Source organism: Calliphora vicina, chromosome 4 (assembly GCF_958450345.1).
Source record: "Calliphora vicina chromosome 4, idCalVici1.1, whole genome shotgun sequence".
In the NCBI taxonomy this organism is placed as follows: domain Eukaryota; kingdom Metazoa; phylum Arthropoda; class Insecta; order Diptera; family Calliphoridae; genus Calliphora; species Calliphora vicina.
This window is the reverse complement of record NC_088783.1, coordinates 81,493,568-81,513,810: the sequence shown is the minus strand read 5'-3', so window position 1 is coordinate 81,513,810 and position 20,243 is coordinate 81,493,568. Positions and strand designations below refer to the sequence as shown.

The following is a 20,243-nucleotide window of genomic DNA, read 5'->3' as shown; positions in this document are numbered from 1 at the left end:
TTTCAAATTTGAATTAGTAACGAACAACGAATTCATACTAGTTCACAAACAAAAATATTCTCACAATAATAATTCTGTCAAAGTAAAATGTTTTGTTTTGAAGACAAATAAAAAGAAATTTAAACATCAATCATCTCGAACGAAAACAAGTTGAGAAGATGATGCTGAGAAAGAAATTGAAGAAAAATTCAAAATGAATATTGTAGTTCATATTTTATGTGTGTGTTTTTTTTCTTCTTACGTTTTCTTTGTTTAAGGTTAAGTTTAGTAGGTTAAAGATACATTCACAATATTTAAAACAAGAAATGGCAAAAAAGAAGTCAAAGCCAAAGATATACAGGTTGAGATTGAAATGATGAATTCTTGTATCTGAAACATTGTTTCGTCAATACAGCATCGTAATGAGTGTGTAGAATGAATGAATTTTTTTTTGAAACTTTTATTCATGTTTAGTTCTTTTTCTTGTGCACTCTACAATAAAGTTGATGTTTTAGCCCAGTTTTTTTTTTAATTCTCATTGTTTTAATTATTCAGGGTGCATTTTAATAAACATTTTAAGTTTCCTTATAAAGATTTAAAAATTTATAATTTCTGTTAAAGAAAAAATTATATTACTATCGCTAAGGTACTCAGCTATTCACATTGATTTCTATTAAAACTCCCGATTAATAGTGGTCGGATCAGGGTCTAGTTATTCTTATAATTACCAATCTCCTCCTGAATCTGAAGAAACTAAAAACCTTGAACCACAAGTGAAAAGTCTGACAGTACATAAGTTTCATCATTCATCACACAACTGGTGTATTTTATTTGTAAAATTTGACCTCAATTTGTTCCATCAATTTCTTTCTTCTAAATTTTTTAACGCATTGCGATTTTGAACTTTCTGAATTTTATATGACTTCAACCCAGCATTAGTTTTGGCTCTACGCACAAAAGAATTACAGCATTTAACTTTACGAGCTGCTTTTCTGATAGAAGTGTTCGGTGCTCTTCGAATTATTCGTTCGTCTTGTTTTGCCTTACCAATATCTCTTAGATCTTTTTTTCTTCCTGATCCAGGGTTTCATTCAATGTTCAAGGCTTCCTTAGACTGTTAAATGGCTTTTGCAATTGTGACGATGAAACTTCAAATCTTTTGGTATATTTTTTTGAAAGTCCATATTGGATTTTTTTGAAAAGTTTTAATTATTTTTTCACGTACTTTTTTTCGGTGACCATTTTGACCGAAATAACAGTTTAAAATTAATGATTTAGAATAGATAATATGTGATTAAATAAATAATAATTTGTTGGACCAAGTATAAGTTTGGGCTGGAATAGTGTGAATAAGTTTTGTTTGACTCAGTCTTTATATCAATTGGTATAGTTCTCATTGCAACTCTAATGTCTATAAAACATTATCGTTGTACAACTTTGGGGGACTTGACTTTGCAGCTTCTCATCTCTGATGTCCACCAAAATTTAGAGGCATAAGTTAGGATTGGTCACACAACATTATAACCCAGAGGTCATTTTTATTTTCTCGTTACCATTTAAAGCCTATAGATTTTCACCGAAAAGTCCAAATTCACTTTCTAAACTCCATTTTCACTATGTTATAAGCGGATCTCAACATAAATAAGTCTCCTGGGCCTGATGGTATACCAGCACTGGTCTTGAAGCAGTGTTCTTCGACGCTAGCTCGTCCATTAGCTAACCTTTTCAGCACTTTATACCGTGCTGGCGAATTTCCAGTATGTTGGAAGGTTGCTAATGTAACGCCAATTCCTAAAAAGGGAGAGGCAAACAACCCTGAAAATTATCGCCCAATAGCAATTTGTTCTGCACTTTCCAAAGTTATGGAGAGTATGGTTAACTACCATCTTGTGGAATGTTTAGAGTCTAAGAATTTACTCAGCGATCGGCAGTAATGCTTTCGTAGAGGACGCTCTACGAAAGTAAAGTGGTGGCTCTAGATATTTCTAAAGTGTTTGATAGAGTATGGCATGGTGCGCTTTTAGCTAAACTTATTTCTTATGGTGTCGGTTACGACTTCTCTTGATTTATATTGAGCTTTCTCAGAGATCGCACTATACGAGTTGTTATAGATGGAATTTCATCAAACGAGTTCAAGATCAATTCAGGGATATCGCAAGGCTCCGTCCTTTCTCCTACTCTATTTCTTATCTTTATAAACGACCTTCTACATCAAACTTACAACCCTATCTACTCTTTTGCAGATGACAGCAACATTTGCCATTCATATGCATTCAATTATAGACCAAGCCTGCCTGAGATTGGGGCAATGAGGCAAAATATGAATGATACGCTCAACCAAAATCTTGTGACAATCTCTGAATGGGGTTGTGCGAATAGAATCGATTCCAATGCACTCACAAACGCACAACAGATCATGTTTCTCCATCTGTTTTTATGGCATGAGTAGGCATGAGTATTCAGTGCGATGTCCGCGGGACAAAACACATTTTTCGAGTGTTGGAAGAAGCATTCAAGTGCCTTGGGTTTCTAAAACGGTGTAAGAAATACTTCACTCCATCTGATCTCCTAACTATTTACTCCACTTATATCCGAACTAAAATTGAATACAACTCTCATGTGTGGGCCGGTGCTTCGAAGTCTATTTTGGAGTTACTCGACCGCGTATAGGAGAGGGCGAAGATGCTGGAACATCGTTGCAATGTGGGTTGAGTTTCACTGTTCTACCGATACTACAATGGTATGTGCTCTGCTGAAATTAGGGAACTTGTTCCCGAAACCTTTAGTTTTTTACGCAACACACGCTCTTCGGCAAGGGCACATCAATTCGTTGTCGACTGGACAGTAGATCGCATAACAAATTTCAGGGAAAATTCGTTCTTTATCCGTACTGTCCGTATGTGGAATAAACTGTCTCCTGAAGTCTTTCCTGTCACTTTCAATATAGGACAATTCAAATCAAATGTCCACAAACACTACAACACAATGCACTCAGGGGATGACCCCTACTCATGGGTCATCCTACAGAACCTTAGCGACATAGATTAGGCTGGTTGGCCGGGCTACACATACGAGCATCATTTCGGATATGCAAAATCTCGGCTTCAATTCGTATGATATCAAATTTAGCTGAATCCTGCTGTTCCCAAACGTTTCGAAATTGCTACTTTAGTAGGTCCGAATGATTTCGCATGATCTTGTTGAGTTTTACAACAATAATCATGGAGTAATGCCTCTAATTTTTGGTCTTCAGACATGTTTGGCTGTCCTAGGTGATCTTTGTCTTCCGTATCAAAATCACCACTTCTGAAGCGTACAAACCATTTCTCGCATGTTGAAACCGATGGAACACATTCACTATGTTTGGTGAGCAATCGCTGTGCTTCAGAAGTAGAACAAAACTTCCCGCATATGATGATCCGTGGGTACAAAATTCTACATTTTCGAGGCAAAAAAAAACTTTATTGTTTACTCTATAATGTTGAATAACTAAGTGAGAATAAATGACAGATATATATCCTTCAAAATGCCATATAATATTAAAAACATAAACTGCCTTCATAAGATAAAAACGCCTTCTATATTCATTGCCAAAGTGTCTCGATTGATCGTTCCTTCTAAGGGTTTCAGTAGAAATGAATGTAGTCTTATTGCTCTATATGAATTTTTTTGTGTAGCTCTCCTTCGCCGACTTTGGTATGAAAACAACTCTTGCATCTCTCTAGCTTATATAGATTTATACATATTATCAGCTGTTGTTGAAGATCAGTGTTAGCGTGTCTTCTAATAGGTCTAAATTGTTTTTTAAAAGAGTAGGTATGAAATTATTTGTCATATTCTAACTCTAATTTATCATCATATGAGAATATTTCACCATCTTCAAAAACTTACAGATGAATACAACCTGTATTTATGCGAAGTAGACATTCATTAGTCAGCTCTTTTGTTTTAGTAAATATGAACATCTGCAATTTGTATATTTAGCACACAAATTTATCCCATTCTTCTACATATATGAAAATGAATCTATTGTCCCTTGATATTTTTGTTTGATTATTTTTGTTCCCAATTAAACAACACATAAGCATTTACACATTTTCCTAGCCAATTTGGAAGCAACTATTTGTAAAAACTGCCCTCAACAATTAAGAGCTTAAAATCTAAATTCAAGAAATAGTTCAACTCTAAATATTTAGTGGAATACTTCCGATAAGAAGAACTTTAAAGGAACCAATTATACACGAAAAATGTATAGTGAATTTAGCTGGCGATATTCTGAATTGAACAACCGATTCTTGCGTTGTTTTGAATTGTGTAGGGTATTTTACCGTTATCATCATTATAAATAATGAATTTATTCATGTTTTGATACTTGATGATTTGCATACAAATTTATGAATATTCGTATAATTGTTTGCATACAGTATGTATATGAAAAGTATTTAGATTTAGATGTGAGCTTTTGTTTGTAGATTTGAAATCCACCTGACTCGATGTGTGTAAAAGTGTGATTTAGCTTTATGAATGTATGAATGTATTTTATCTTTGATTATAATTTAAAACAGTTAACTGTTTTACATTTATTTCAACATTTGACTTGAATGCACAAACAACTCGTAGTATGTTGTTTCTTTTTCTTTTAATGAATGTATCTAGAAATGTATGACAACTTGTGTATCTAAATGGTGGTGATGGCAACAAAAAAAACGTACAATTTACGTGTACGCCCGACTTTTTATCTTCAATGGAGCAGTAGAGCATCTGTTGTTCTTTGATTGTGGCATGAATTGTACATTTCCATATCTATAAATATACACAGAAACACACTTTTGTTGCTACATTTACACACAAGATTTAGAATTAGAGTTAAGATTATTATGTGTTTGAATTTTACTATTTGACATAGAAAATTTAAATGAAGATTTTTTTTTATTTCGTTGCTTTTGGATTTAAATGAGCTGCTTTTTAGTAACTGTAAACAGCATTTAAGCCGTATAAGAATTTTGTTTATTTTTTTTTTTGGAAATGAGTCAAATTTGTTGAAAAGTAAAAGTTTCTTTTGACAAACACATTTGAATGAGTTTAATCTGTTTGGAATTGTTAATGTCATATGTATGTGGAGTTCAAGCATAAAGAAAATTTATAATTTTATGCCCAGTTGGAGGTGTGAAATTATGTTGTCTTGCAACTTCTTAAGAATCTTGTTTAGACTTTTGCTTTCGGCCTCATAAATTATGATAAACAAGCGGAAGTATAAAGAAATTTAAAGATTTCAATAGAAGTATGATTAAGTTTTATTATGTTAGAATTTCATTCAAGCATTTTGGAATATTAATATTTCATTTGTGAATTATTTTAGTTTTATTTTAAAAAAAATTTTTTAAATAGTATTATCGAATTTTAATATCATCATTTAATAAAAGCATTTTTACTGGAATTCAAGTTGAAAGCAAGTGTAATTCAAGCCTGAATTATACATTATTTCAATAGTTTTTTGATTGAAAATTTTAAAATTTTTCAAATATTTTTCAAGTTTGAAACATAATTACATTTGCATTCAAGTCAAATTCCAACAAAATGTTCAAGTGCTTGATTTTTTGAAGCTTTGGTGATGATTGCCTAATAAGCATTTTTAGTGGAATCCAAGAATGAAAGCAAGTGTAATTCAAGCCATGAATTATAGTCAAGCAATTGAATTACAGTTGTATTACACTCTATTTCAGTAGCATTAACCAGTAAAAAGGAAACATAAATTCAAGCTACATATATGATTTTTAATTGAAAAATATTTTTCATGTTTAAAACATAATTACATTTGCATTCAAGGCAAAATTTTAACAAAATGTTCAAGTGCTTGAATTTTTGGTGTTTTGGTGCTTAACGGTGGGATTTAATATCGTTTACCTAGTTAAACAACTTCAATATATTTATGACAGACGAGTGCAGTTAAAAGAAACAAGTAATAGGGGAGTCACACGGTATGTATTGCAAGTGTATTGTGACATGTATTGGGACTATGGTCACATATGGACCGATCCAAACATTTTGTTTTGCGGTTTGCATAGAACTTATTTTTGCTCAATTTTGTGTGGATACTGCTATTATAATAGCAATAGAACATTAACTACAAATAAAATGAGCAGGTACGGAAAAGCTGTAAGAGGTATTGACATAATTTTTGCATATTTTTATTCCCTTTTTTGATCTCAATAAATCCCAATGTGATGATCAAAAAATTCTGAAATTTGTTTAACAAAATTTTTAAAAATTTTAAAATGGAGATTCGAAACGGCCGGAAAAAAAATATTTTTTTTTTGGCCATACCTGCGAATAGGTTAACGGTATCCTACGAAGACAAAAACTCATATACAAGTAAATAAGAATATATTTTAAGTAAAAATAAGCTCTTATTTTAATATTTCTCAAAATATGTTTATTTTGTTCCTACGTTTCTTGTTCTAGTGGCCTGAAACACGTTAATGGTCTGGCGAATTTGTAATAACTTTAACATTTTTTAACCAAATTTTGTCATTTATATCTCATTACAACGATAATTACGTACACATTTCGATTCTTTTGCATTCAATTGCAAAAGTGTTTATTTAGTAGCAAAATTTTTAAAATATCTGAAAAATTTGCATTTTTTCCGAATTTTGGCAATAATACAGTTTTTGGGTCATTTTGACCCAAAGGAGATGCAGGGTTAACTTCCAAAATTTTTTTTTAATTTAATATTCATTAATATAAATAAATCTATACGTTTCTAGAAAACAATGCAGAAATTTAACGAGTTTCACCTATTTATTCCATATAAATAGTAAAATTTTGCATATATCTGAACTTTGACCTAGATGCGCGTCCAGAAATCGTTGCCCGATTTGGCTCAAATTTTCAGCACTTAACCTTTAGGACTAGTGTCACAATATTCAACTCGGCACTATTTGAAATCTAAAAAAAAAATCGGCTGTCACTCTAATGTATATCAAACAAAAAAGTAAAACTATGTGAAAATGAGCGAATTCACTTAATTGTGAATAGATTCGAAAACTATCAATCGATATTTCTGATCGATATCTCATTTTATTCCAATTACATGTGGCTTTGCGATAAAGTAATAAATCTGAACAATTTCTACCGTTTTCGATTTTTCATGAATTTTTTAAAACAAAAAGATTTTCTATTTTTACGTAAAAAATATATTTCTTGCTACAATTTCTTATTATATCTCTGAAACTACTGAGCCGATTGAAACGCAATATATAAATGAAAATTTGTACATAGCATTGGAAAAATGTTTTCAAAATTCAATAAATAGAAAGAAGGACACTAACTACTCTATTTCACGTATATCAAACAAAAAACTAAAATTTTGTGAAAATGAGCGAATTCATTTAATTGTGAATAGATTCGAAAATAATCAATAGATTTTTATGACATATATCTCATTTTGTTTTTATTACATGTGGCTTTAATATAAAGTAATAAATTTAAACAAATTCTGCCGCTTTAGATTTTTTATGATTTTTTTTAAATAAAAAATGCTATTTTCACGTAAAAAATATATTGTTTGCTTCAATTTGTTATTATAACTCCGAAACTAATGAGCCGATTGAAACGCAATATATAAATGAACATTTGTACATAGCATGGGGTAAAGGTTTTCAAAATTCAGTCAATCAAAGGAAGAACATTAATTACTGAATTTCATGTATATCAAACAAAACACAACAATTTTTAAAAATGAGCGAATTGACTTAATTGTGAATAAATTCGTAATGAATCCAAAGATTTTTAAGATCTATATCTCATTTTGTTTCTATTATATGTGGCTTTGTGATAGGGCAATAAATATGAACAATTTCTGAATTTTTCGATTTTTTTATGATTTTTTAAAACAAAAAAATTAGCTATTTTCACATAAAAAATATATTTTTGGCTTCAATTTGTTATTATAACTCCGTAGCTAATGAACCGATTGAAACGCAATATTTAAATGAAAATTTTTGCATAGCATGTACAAAAAAAAGATCATCTAAAGGTAATTTAGCAAACGTTTTCATAATCGAGTTGATCAAATTTTGGGCCTTACTAGATCTGAAATTACTTCTATAAACATGCAAAAACTTTAAACAAATTTTAAAATGTTATGTTTTCTTCATTCAAGTTATTCAGGCGATTTTTTTAAATTTTAAAATTCCTTAAACAAATATTTAGTAAAAAGAAAGAAAACAAATTCTCTACTGCATGTTTTTTGCATTGCTGTATGTGAAATTTGTTTAATGTGAATGTGTTTTTAGGTTTAAATTACATTTTCCAAATATTTTTTGCTTTAACATGCAATATGAAATAGCTTTTATTTGAAATTCCTTATTTTTTTCTCTCTAACAACTTAAATTCTGGATTTATACATACTTATGTATGTAGATATAAATGAATAAACAACAGTAAAATTCATTATAGCGATCATCATGAAAAGTAGTATACTTAATCAGTTTCTTTGGCCAAGTAAAACGAATATAAAATGGTTCTAATTCTATTTATTAGATACGAGTTCAAACATATTTTTTTTATTTATTTCATTATTTCTTTTTTTCCATTTCTTCTCCTTATGATGAATGTGTGTTTTTGTGTTAATTATTTTGCAATTCTTTCTTGTTAAATATAACTAAATAAAATAAAAAATGCCAAGAATGAGAGAAAATTATAAAATACAGTCGTCCACAGAATTCTCTAGTAACTGGTAGACAGAACTGAAAATTAACTGTTCATTAATGCCATAATTTCCAATTAAAGATTATGGCTTAAAACGTCTCTTAAATAGAATTAAAAACACCAGCACTGTTTAGATACATGAAGACAACAACATGACATTATGATCAAGAAAATGATTATTTAGTACAAGTAACCATCATCATCTACAAGAAACTTGGCTAATGCCATCTGTGGTCAACAAACTAAAAAGACATGTTTTCTTTTCCTCCTCTTTGGAATGATTTTTAGATTAAAAATTTAAAAAGTTTGTGAAATTTTCATACTTAATAGAAAAAGATTTTTATAAATATTTTTTATAAAAGAATGTGGAAAATTATTATTTGACATATATAAATACATATGTAGGTATGTACTTATTTACATACATAGAAATTTATATTTTAATTAAATTATACAAATATAGAGATCCTCCTTATTAAGCGGCTTGATTTTATTATTGCCATAATAAAACGTTCTTAATACTCAATTGACAGCAACTCCCTTGCAAGGGAATAGGAACGATTTTGAAGTTTAAATATACACACATGTACTTGATCTCCTATACTCTTAGAGTTTATTAAACGAGGCCATATTGGGAAAGAGGTGAGTCATCTTTAATATTAAATAATATTAAAGAAGAAGAATCTGGGGATTACGGGTTCGATTCCCGCCAGAGACTCTGGGTGTATCTGCGACAAGCAAAATGCTTCGCAGTTTGTGATTGTTTTTTTAAAAAATAAAAGAACTTAAAATAGAATTGGATGTCGAAATCGCGACTACTCTAATGGCGGTCCTTTTGGAAGGTCCAATTTAAATTTAATTTCGAGGAGACATTTGCATGGGAGCAACTAAAGAATCGTCCCTAGACATAACTCTTGCGCAAAGAGATATTCACACACCCCTGATGACCGTATCGAAATTGATAGATGAATGAATGGGCTTTGAGTGAGACGGAACTCAGATGGTAGAATAGGAGGAGGAATCGGTGCAATCTTCTATGTGATTGCCCAGCCTTACAAGAGCGAAAACTACTACATCTTGGCAGCGCTCTTTTTCACGATCTGGACTTTCTCAGAGATGTGTCACTAGTAAATATGATCAGTTTTATTAGAAGTACCGGTTGGTTCTCACGGGGACCACCAGAATCATATAGTCAATGAATTTAGGGAGTGAAACTATTCTCCCTTCATGTATGAAATATTTTTGAATCTTGAACCGATTTCAAGCGCAATCAACAGTATTCGTCCTTGAACCTAAGAAACCGCAAAACTATCAAAAATCCAAACTTTTAATTCAAAATATATTTTTTTTTTATAATTTTGGCCAGCTTTTCGTAATATACATTTTTTCTAGTCCAATTAATGGATTCAAATAAATCAATTTTTTTATTTATTCTCCAGAAAAGGAGCTTCTAGGGTTACAATTGTAAAAGGAAACTATTTATATTGAAGAAACAGATTAACTTAAGTTCTACCATACAATAGCGAATAGGGAATTAATATTCATATTTTATGGGAAGGTGTTCACGAAGGCTCTCCTGCGGTTTCTATGTTGTGCCATATGTCGGATTTGAGGCCACGTGAGTCCTCGTTGTAGATGCTCCACTTCTACAGATATTCGTTGTCGTTTAACATTTCGTATCCCTTGCGGATTTCATTGAAAACTGGCCTTTGCTATGTTGGAGATGTCCTTACGCAGCGTATGGCCAATCCACGACGGGCTTTTGTGATGCGGTTTGGCCAAAATATTTTGTTTATACAACCATACAGAAGGACCAACTTTACGCTGGAATTGAAGATGTTGATTTTGCGTCACCGCTTTTGTGATGCGGTTTGGCCAAAATATTTTGTTTATACAACCATACAGAAGGACCAACTTTACGCTGGAATTGAAGATGTTGATTTTGTGTCACTTAGAAATTTGGAAAGAATTCCAAACTGTACACAGAGAGGCATATGCACTACGTGACCTTTATTTCTTGGCTTTTGAAATGCGCTTTACATGGAGCATTTCGGTATAGCTCCTTTATAAGGAATATGAGAGGGTCAGGAATTCCAATATTTCCCTGTGTAGACCATATTGCCTGACTAATTATGGTATCGAATGATGTTTCGAAGTCCACAAAAAATAAGAAGAGCGATGAGTTGTTCTCTGCGGACTGTTCGATAACACTGTGCTAGTTGAAAAAACTGTAAAGCGGGGCACCCGGTGGGTTAAACTAATTCGGATAGGCAATAAGAAAGGCATTTAAGAAAGGCTTAACATGTTTTTAATCTTCGCAGTCGTTTAAGAAATATACATTTTTTTGGCAAAGAAAAATTATTATACTGTTTTAGTCTACATATGATCGATTCGCTCTAAATCCATTCTGTTCATTCCGAAGAGAGTTTTCAATGGTTGGCGAAATTCGGTCTAAGATGAACATTGTGATAACCTTATGGATGGTGTTCATCATAGAATATAGGAACTGAAGAGTCATTACCTCTTCAGTTCCTACATTCGGTTAGGTCACCATTTTTAGGTAGTGTTATTATTACTTCTTCTTTCCATTCGGTAGAGAATCGGAATGATATCCACTCTTCTTTGACATGTGGTCATATACAGTGGTGGCCACCAATTTAAGACAAATACTTGAATTTTTTTCATCAAATGAATTTTAAGTGCGATAGAGCCAAAATAAAAGGACCTCTAAGGGTATGAAATTTATTATTAATGTTTCTAGTTTCTGAAAAATGTTTGGAAAAATCGGTAAAACATATATGGACAAAGATATGTGGAAATACGTTGACCCACCTCAGCGAACATCCGCTGTTAATAACATGATATGACCGATACTAATGGAACTAAAAATACGAAATTTGGTCCGAATATTTTATAATAATAAAAATATAATGATATAAATGTGAGAAAATGTGTTAACTTAAAAAAAAAATTTTTGGTCAAGTTGTTGAAAAATTTTATGTGTTCGTGGTGAATATGTATGAATTGACACAGTCGAATAAAACACACTTGTGTGTTAAAACAGTCCTCATGCATACATATTTGTGGAAATATTTGAAAAAATAATTGTCAATCACGTGGAATTTAGCAAACAATTTTTGTCTTAAATTCCTGGCCACCACTGTATATGTTATGAGCTCAGGGCATGTCTTTAAGACATGTATTATCGGGGCCAGCAGCTTTAATGTTCTTAAGTTCAGCACCAGCACTGTTCACTTCTTTGATAGTCCATGGTGCTGTGGAGATGTCTCTTTTTGAATTTCTTCTGATTTGTTGCTGAGATGGTGGACTGTATGAGTCGGTTGCCAGAGGACTCGAAGTACTCTTTCCATCGTCCATCTGATCTTCGATGTCGGTGAGGCCCTTATATTTGATGTTTCGCGAGTTTAGATCTGCTTAACAGCTTGATGGCTTTGTAGGTCTCTCGTGTATTGCCATAGGCAGCAGCATTTTCGACCGAGCTAGCCATTTTCTTCACCTGTTTTCAACAACCTTGAATATGATTTATTTGATGGAAAGTGGAGTTCTATTGTGCTGTGAGTAGTTCCATTTAAATGGCTTTCCTTTCTTTGATTTTATCACATGTTGCGTCCCCGACCCGTTATGTTTTTTTCAACTCGGTTGATGTTTAAACAACATGTTAGAAATTAACTGAATATTGCCGTGTTATATTATCATAAATACAAGAAAACTACAAGGTAAAGCCAATTACAGAAAGTTGTATATTTTGGAGCTATTAAGGAGACTTGTAAAAAGATAAGATAAGAAATTCATTCACTGTGTTTCTGTTTGCTTCCGACTAAGTGTTGTTATCCGGTATATAACTGGAACTTTATTGAGCGTGGTATCACATAACTGTTATGGAAACTAATATTACTATTTGGCGATTTCTTAAAACATTTCGTAATATCAAAACTAAAGGCATCCAATAAAGGGATCACAGCTAAGTCAATTAGATCAGGAGTCGTATTGAGATCTATAGGCCAATAGGTTGGCCATAAGATATGGCATCTAGTCTGTTAGAAGATATTGCCGAGAGCCCCAGAATATATGTAGGTTTATTTGTTATCGCAAACTGTTATAAATGTTGGAACTAAAGGTGCAAACAAAATATTTTCCTCAGTGTATTTGTAATTGCTTTCTTTTCATTGAAAGCATTTCAATTTTTTAGCATTTATGACAAAATGTTCAATTTAAAATCGTTGGCGTTTTTTTTTCTATTGTTTTAATGAATATTCAATGATTCATAGCAAAGAAAGTTTATTAAATAATTAGAGCACTATTGTTGAGGGTTGGAAACAAATATTACAAATATATAAGTATATTAATATATGTTTGCATCTACATAATTAAATACAAAAATTACCATTTTCTGCAAAAATAACTTGAAAAACAGTAATAGCAAATTCCAAACATTTAATCGCTTTATTTATCATTTCAAAAGTAACTGTTAAAATCATGACCATATAAAGTTGTAAAACTCCTCCAATGAAAGTGAAAATATTTATGAATTTTTTTTTGCAAAAAAAAAAAACACTTTATAATTATTTTAGCTGTTTATTTTAATTTTTTTTTTATTTTTATTAACCATTAAACTATACCACATTATAATACATACGTGTAAAATTATTTATTTTATGATTTCGTTACACATAAATAGTTTTTTTATTTTAGAAACTGGTTGAGTCCGCAAAGAAATGTAACGCCTTTCAATTGTGGCCTGGCCAGTGCTGTTAAATAGTGGTAATTTTGAAATTTTCTTTATTTTTAATACTTTTTTTTTGGAATTTTTTTAGTAAATAAATATATGGTGGTTTTGTTTCAAGTATTGTTTATTGTTTGGAGCAAAAACTATAAATCTATTTTTTAAGCATTGATTGAGTTTCGAAAGTAGATTTGAATTGATTTTTATTTTAGTTGTGCTTTTGTTTAGTGTTTTTAACACATATTTTGGTTTCTTTTGTTAAATTATACCGTTTTTCTTTTAGTAGACTTGATTTCATGGTTGTGGTCTTCTAATTGAATACATTGGTTTGGAGAAAGAAAAGCTAAATAAATGCTATTGGTTGCAGTTGAAGAAAAAAGTGAAATTAAATTATCATCAAATTCGAAAGTGAAATATGAAGTTGTTGCAAATCAATTTCAAACAAAGAGTTTACAGTTTATTTTTTTTTTGAAATTTTCTTTAACAATTGATATTGTTTAAATATTAATATGTTAAGAAAACGGTTTGTTAATAAGTAATAAATATACCAACCTACATGATTATTATTTGCTAACTTTTTAAATACACATTTTAAAGATACGTTAACAATATTTAAATATATTTGTCGCAAAACCAGAACTTTTGAATTCGAATACAAATTCCCACAAATATCCAGTATTAACATTGAGATAGATTACACAGGTCAACAGCAAAAAAGCGCTTGAATAACAACTGTATAGATTTGATGCACCCTAATTTGGCTACCTAAATACTAAAATGGTAACATTTTTCAATTCTATGAAGCGATTTTTTTTTTTAAATTTTAAAAAATTTAAATTTACATAACCTTTAATCCGTTTATATATTCCGTTTTAATCGGCTCAGTAGTTTCGGAGTTATAATAACAAATTGAAACAAAATATATATTTTTTATGTGAAAATATCTAATTTTTTTGTTCTAAAAAAATCATGAAAAATCGAAAGCGGCAGAGATTGTTCAGATTTATTGCTCTATCGGAAAGCCACATGTAGTAGAAATAATATAAGATATATATCATAAAAATTTATGTATTATTTTAGAATATATTCACAATTATGTGAATTCACTCATTTTCACAAAATTTTAGTTTTTTGTTTGATATATATAAAATTGAGTAGTAAATGTTATTCTTTCGATTGTTTAAATTTTAAAAACAATTTCCTCATGTTAAGTGCAAATTTTCATATATATATTGTATTACAATCGGCTCAGTAGTTTCGGAGTTATAATAACAAATTTAAGAAAAAAATATATTTTTTATGTGAAAATAGCGGATTTGTTTGTAATAAAAAATCACGAAAAATCAAAACTGGCAGAAATTGTTCAGATTTATTGCTTTATCGCAAAGCCACTTATAATAGGAATAAAATAAGATATCGATCATAAAAATCAATTGATTCTTTTCGAATATATTCACAATTATGTGAATTCGCTCATTTTCACAAAATTTTAGTTTTTTGTTAGATATACATAAAATTGAGTAGTTAGTGTTCTTCTTTCGATTGTTTGAATTTTGAAAACGTTTTCACTATGCTATGTGCAAATTTTCACATATATATTGCCTTTCAATCGGCTCAGTAGTTTCGGAGTTATAATAACAAATTAAAGCAATAAATTTATTTTTTACGAGAAAAAAGCTAATTTTTTTATTTTAAAAAATCATGAAAAATAGAAAACGGCAGAAAGCGTTCAGAATTATTACTTTATTGCAAAGCTACATGTAATAGGAACAAAATGAGATATCAATCATTAAAATAGTTGAATTCTTTTTGAATTTATTAACAATTAAGTGAATTTGCTCATTTTCACAAAATTTTTGTTTTTTGTTTGATATATGTACATAAAATTGAGTATTAGTGTTCTTCTTTCGATTGATTGATTGAATTTTGAAAATAATTTCTCATGCTATGTTCATTTTACCAGATGTAATACATGTGGGTTTGCGATGAAGTTTATTACAATTATATATGGGTGTTTCGAATGTCAAGAACGCGACATTAAAAAAAATAAAAAAATTTTAATTTTTTTTTTGTTTATATTGTTTGGTAGCATATTTGTAACACTATAGTTATTTCCAATATATTAGCAATAAAAATGGAATCCAGAATGCCACAAAGAACAGAATTCGTTTTCAACTGCATCTAGAAATGCAAAAATCAGCAAATTGAAACGAAATTTATTTAGAGAAATTATATTGTATTAAAATGGAATAATGTAGCTATTAATTGAGAGTTGTCTTGTTGAAATTGATTTATGTTTTATAATCTTTAGTATGATTTGTCACGCGACATATTTTTCAAAATTTCTTAAACTACATAAAACTTCGAAATTTATTATATTTTTTATAATTACATATACATTTTTTGTAAAGTTTTGGCACTTGGCTCTTACACTTAAAAGTTTTGTAAATTACAAACAGCAGCACAAACAAATATTATATGATTTAGTGATGTAGATTATAATAACTGTTAAGTTTTCTAAAACAAAGAAAACAAAAATCTAGTTAAACTTTATTATTCTTAACACTGACAAATATTTTACAAGTTAAAGATATTTGTATTTTACAATCATTAGTTTGTTAAAGTTTTAATAAGCAAATTTAATTAAATAATGCCGGATGATTAAATGAGGCTTCATTTTCATTTCAATGATTAATGAATCTAGCCAAAGGGACAATTCTACACCAAACAAGAAAACAAATAAACAAAATTCCCAAAAAGTCATTAATAACACTTTTGTGGTAAAAATGGAAGACATTTGTTCAAATTGCCACAAAGTATAAAAGCAAAGTTCTTTTTTTTTTTAATTAAACTTTTTGGACATTAATGAAAGTTTACATACAAATTACATTCATTATAAAAAACAAAAATAAAGCATTACAGGTCTTAATAAATAAATAAAAAAAATATTTAATGACATCAAGTTTTGGTGGGAATTTAAAGTTGATTCTAAATATTACATGTGAATATAAATAAAACTCTGGTCAATTCTTTATATTTAATGAGTGCGCAAAACGTGATATAAATTAAAACATTAATTCGCAATTTTCTCATATATAAACAATTAATAACTAGAGTTCAATTTAGTTTCAGCTTTTTGACTTTACCATAATCCACAGCTAAATACGCCTTAAAGCTAACCCGACAATTTCCCACCAAACTACATCACTGATAGAGACTGAATGAAAAGTATAAGAAAAACGCCCACTTTCCAAACCCAAACTATTTAGCAACAACATAACTACAAAAAAAAAGGAGGAGACACTCACCACAACCACGAAAAAAAGTTCCACTAAGAATCCAACAAAAAACATAAGAACACATATACAAAGTATGACAATAAATCAAATGATTTTTTCCTGTAATGAAATAATTTTCAAAACAATATTGCCGCCATAATGGGAGGACCTAACCATTCTACACTTTTCAATATCTCAACAACTTCGTCTCTCCTGATCTAACATTAAGAGCGTACACAACTCATAAATATGTCATAAAAGGTGTTCAAATGGTTGGAAAAATCTTTAAAAACTTTTGTTGTTTAGTTTTAGATTCATTTCAAATTTAGTTTTAAAATAGAATAGTACATAATCTAGTTTTATGACCAACAATTACACACTCTAAAATGTATGTTTAAAGTGTTTTATTTGTAGAACAAACAAACATTTCTTGATTTCTAACAACTCGCCGTACGCCCATCTAATATATTTCAACATTTAACTTTAAATTTATATACAGTGGCAACTCCCAATAGTTGACAGCTATTTTTGCAAATAATTTATTCATTTAAGGAAGGTGTGTAATTTCGAGAAAGGAATTCTTAATTAAATATGTATGTTGCAAATAATGTTTCTTATATAAAGTTCAGTGGTGAGAATGTTGATACGATCAAGTGAGGCCCTCGACCGATTTGAAACTTTCAAACTATTTTCAGTATTTCATGTATAATTATTGTAAATTTCTTTAGACTCAGCATGTTTTCAGGATATAGCTAAGCTATGAAAAATGTTGTATATAACAGTAACATTAAATTTTCAGTATTACATCATTTTCTTTAGAAAATTTTCAGTATAATAGTAATTTTTATAGAACATTTTCTATAGAAAATCTGGTATATAACAATATTATCTTTAGAAAACCTTGTGTATATCAATATTTTCTATAGACAATTTTTTGACGATCGGTCCATAATTGGTCATAGCTTCCATATATGAACAAACTTCCGAAAATCATTTTAACGAGTATAGATTTCTTAAAAATGTTGGTATTTAAATAATGTTGTTGTTCAAGTCCAAGGAATTATGCTACTTTGACTGGATTAGTACATATATCCATAGAACTCACAGAGGGAAGATCAAACAAATTTTAATATATGTATGCGTTTCATGGCCGTTATTTTTTTGTTTCAGAAAATGTATGTACCAAATTTTATGCGAAAAAAATCGATCTGGATTGTGTGGGCGGCATGCGATGGGCGTAACAGATTTTAATAAAACTGAGCTTGTTTCAGAAAATGTATGTACCAAATTTCAATACCTTTTCTTGGATAGGAATAATTTTATGCCAAAAAATTGATTTAGATTCTATGGGCAGTGGGCGTGGATTTTGATTTCTTAATTTAGTCCATATAATTCTCGGTGCCAAATTTCAATGCTCTATGACCACTCCTTATAATTTTTGCAAAAAAATGGATGAAAGAGTATGGGATGTAGTGAAGTATGGTTTGCTGAACAGTTGAATATGTGGAGGGTGTCGTGAGGACCCTGACCACATGCTGAACATAAGTTGAAGACGGTACGGTCTATGATGGACCAAAAGGCATTAAGCCTGTTGCTTCATCCTGATCTTATTTGTGCCAGAAGAATTCTTGTTTTACGCAGCAGCATCTACTCTGCTATCTGTGGTGGGCGACTTCCAAGTAAGACATTCACACTGTATCCCGCAGAATTGATGGCATCCTGCTACCGCAGAATTGTATGCTTCCCTCGTATCTGCGTAGTTCCTGTCTGACATGGCTCGGGGAAGACCCCAACTGTGTGATGTCGAAGCTTGGATAACGCCTCCGGTGACATCCCAGAAGAAACTGCTGTGTCAACATGACGTTGTGTTCCTTTACCGGAAGATCCTTAGTTTCATTATGAATATGGTGTTTGGGGTTAATTTGAAGGGAGCCTGTGGCGATCCTTAAGGCCGCGTTTTGACAGCTTTTAATATTTCTGCACCGTGTATCACTCAACGCAGACGACCACACTGAAGCAGCATAGTTGATCACTGACCGACCAATCGTCTTGTAGGTAAATAGCTAGGTTCCTTTGACCATACCGCAAGTACCGCCGGTTAGTGCCTTGAGGACTTTGTTCCTATTTCGAAATGTACAGTGGTGGCCACCAATTTAAGACAAATACTTGCATTTTTTTCATGAACTGAATTTTAAGTGCGATAGAGCCAAAATAAAAGGACCTCTAAGGGTATGAAATTTATTATTAATGTTTCTAGTTTCTGAAAAATGTTTGGAAAAATCGGTAAAACATATATGGACAAAGATATGTGGAAATACGTTGACCCACCTCAGCGAACATCCGCTGTTAATAACATGATATGACCGAAACTAATGGAACTAAAAATACGAAATTTGGTCCGAATATTTTATAATAATAAAATTATAATGATATAAATGTGAGAAAATATTAAAAAAAAATTTTTTTGGTCAAGTTGTAGAAAAATCTTATGTGTTCGTGGTGAATATGTATGAATTGACACAGTTGAATAAAACACACTTGTGTGTTAAAACAGTCCTCATGCATACATATTTGTAGAAATATTTGAAAAAATAATTGACAATCCCGTGGAATTTAGCAAACAATTTTTGTCTTAAATTCCTGGCCACCACTGTATGTGTGATTGCAGTGGCGTGTGCTGAGGAGGTAAAAATGCAATCAAAAGTGACACCCAAGATTTTCGGGTTGTTCACTGTCGGAATTTATTTGGCATGGACCATGATTCCTAAGTTGTGTTTTTCCTCCATCGTACTGGTGGTGAAGAGTGTTGCAGATGACTTCATTGTTGATTACTGCAGGTTATGTGCAGAGAAGAAATTGTGGATTTCACTGAGATAACCATTTACCATACCGCAAAGCTCACCATCGTTGTGACCTGTTGCCAAAATAGTGAGGTCGTCCACATAGGTAATTACCTCCACACCATGGGGGAGCACCGGGAGTTCTTGGTAGTTAGTTTTGCTGAAGTTGCTAAGAAAGATGCCTGAAAGAAGGTGTCGTTGAAGAAAATACACTATCTTCAACGACAACATATATCTTTTTCGAAAATTTACTACAATTTTTATGTGATTCTTTGTGAATTCTTACTCTATTTTAAAAAAGTAGCATTTGAATAAAAAAGTTTACCCCTTTTTGAAAATTAATGTTTTCAGGTTCATTATAAGAGAAAAATCTACTTCATCTAGGATTACATGAGCTTAATTTATTTTTTTCTGGGTTTGTTATTAGAGAAAATTGTGGATTTTGTATCACTCAGGAATTACTATTAGAAAAAGAAAAATAGTACCATTAGTCCTTGGATCGTTACCATAAGCGAAATTTATTATAATAGAAAATTAGAAGAATAAATCAACCATGAGGGTGCTGTGGCTTTTTTGGTTAGCGCGTTTGACCATGAAGCATGATATGGTAGTTGCGGATTGGGTTCGATTCCCAGCCGCTGCCAATCGTCAACATTAGTTCATTATAATTATTAGTTTACTAAGTATCTA

General features: G+C 30.8%; 1 protein-coding gene across 1 annotated transcript in view; it reads left to right on the top strand.

Annotated features, from left to right (window-relative positions):
• Positions 1-20,243, top strand: part of m (miniature) — a 109,376-nt gene that overhangs the window by 19,718 nt on the left and 69,415 nt on the right. The window lies entirely within an intron of this gene.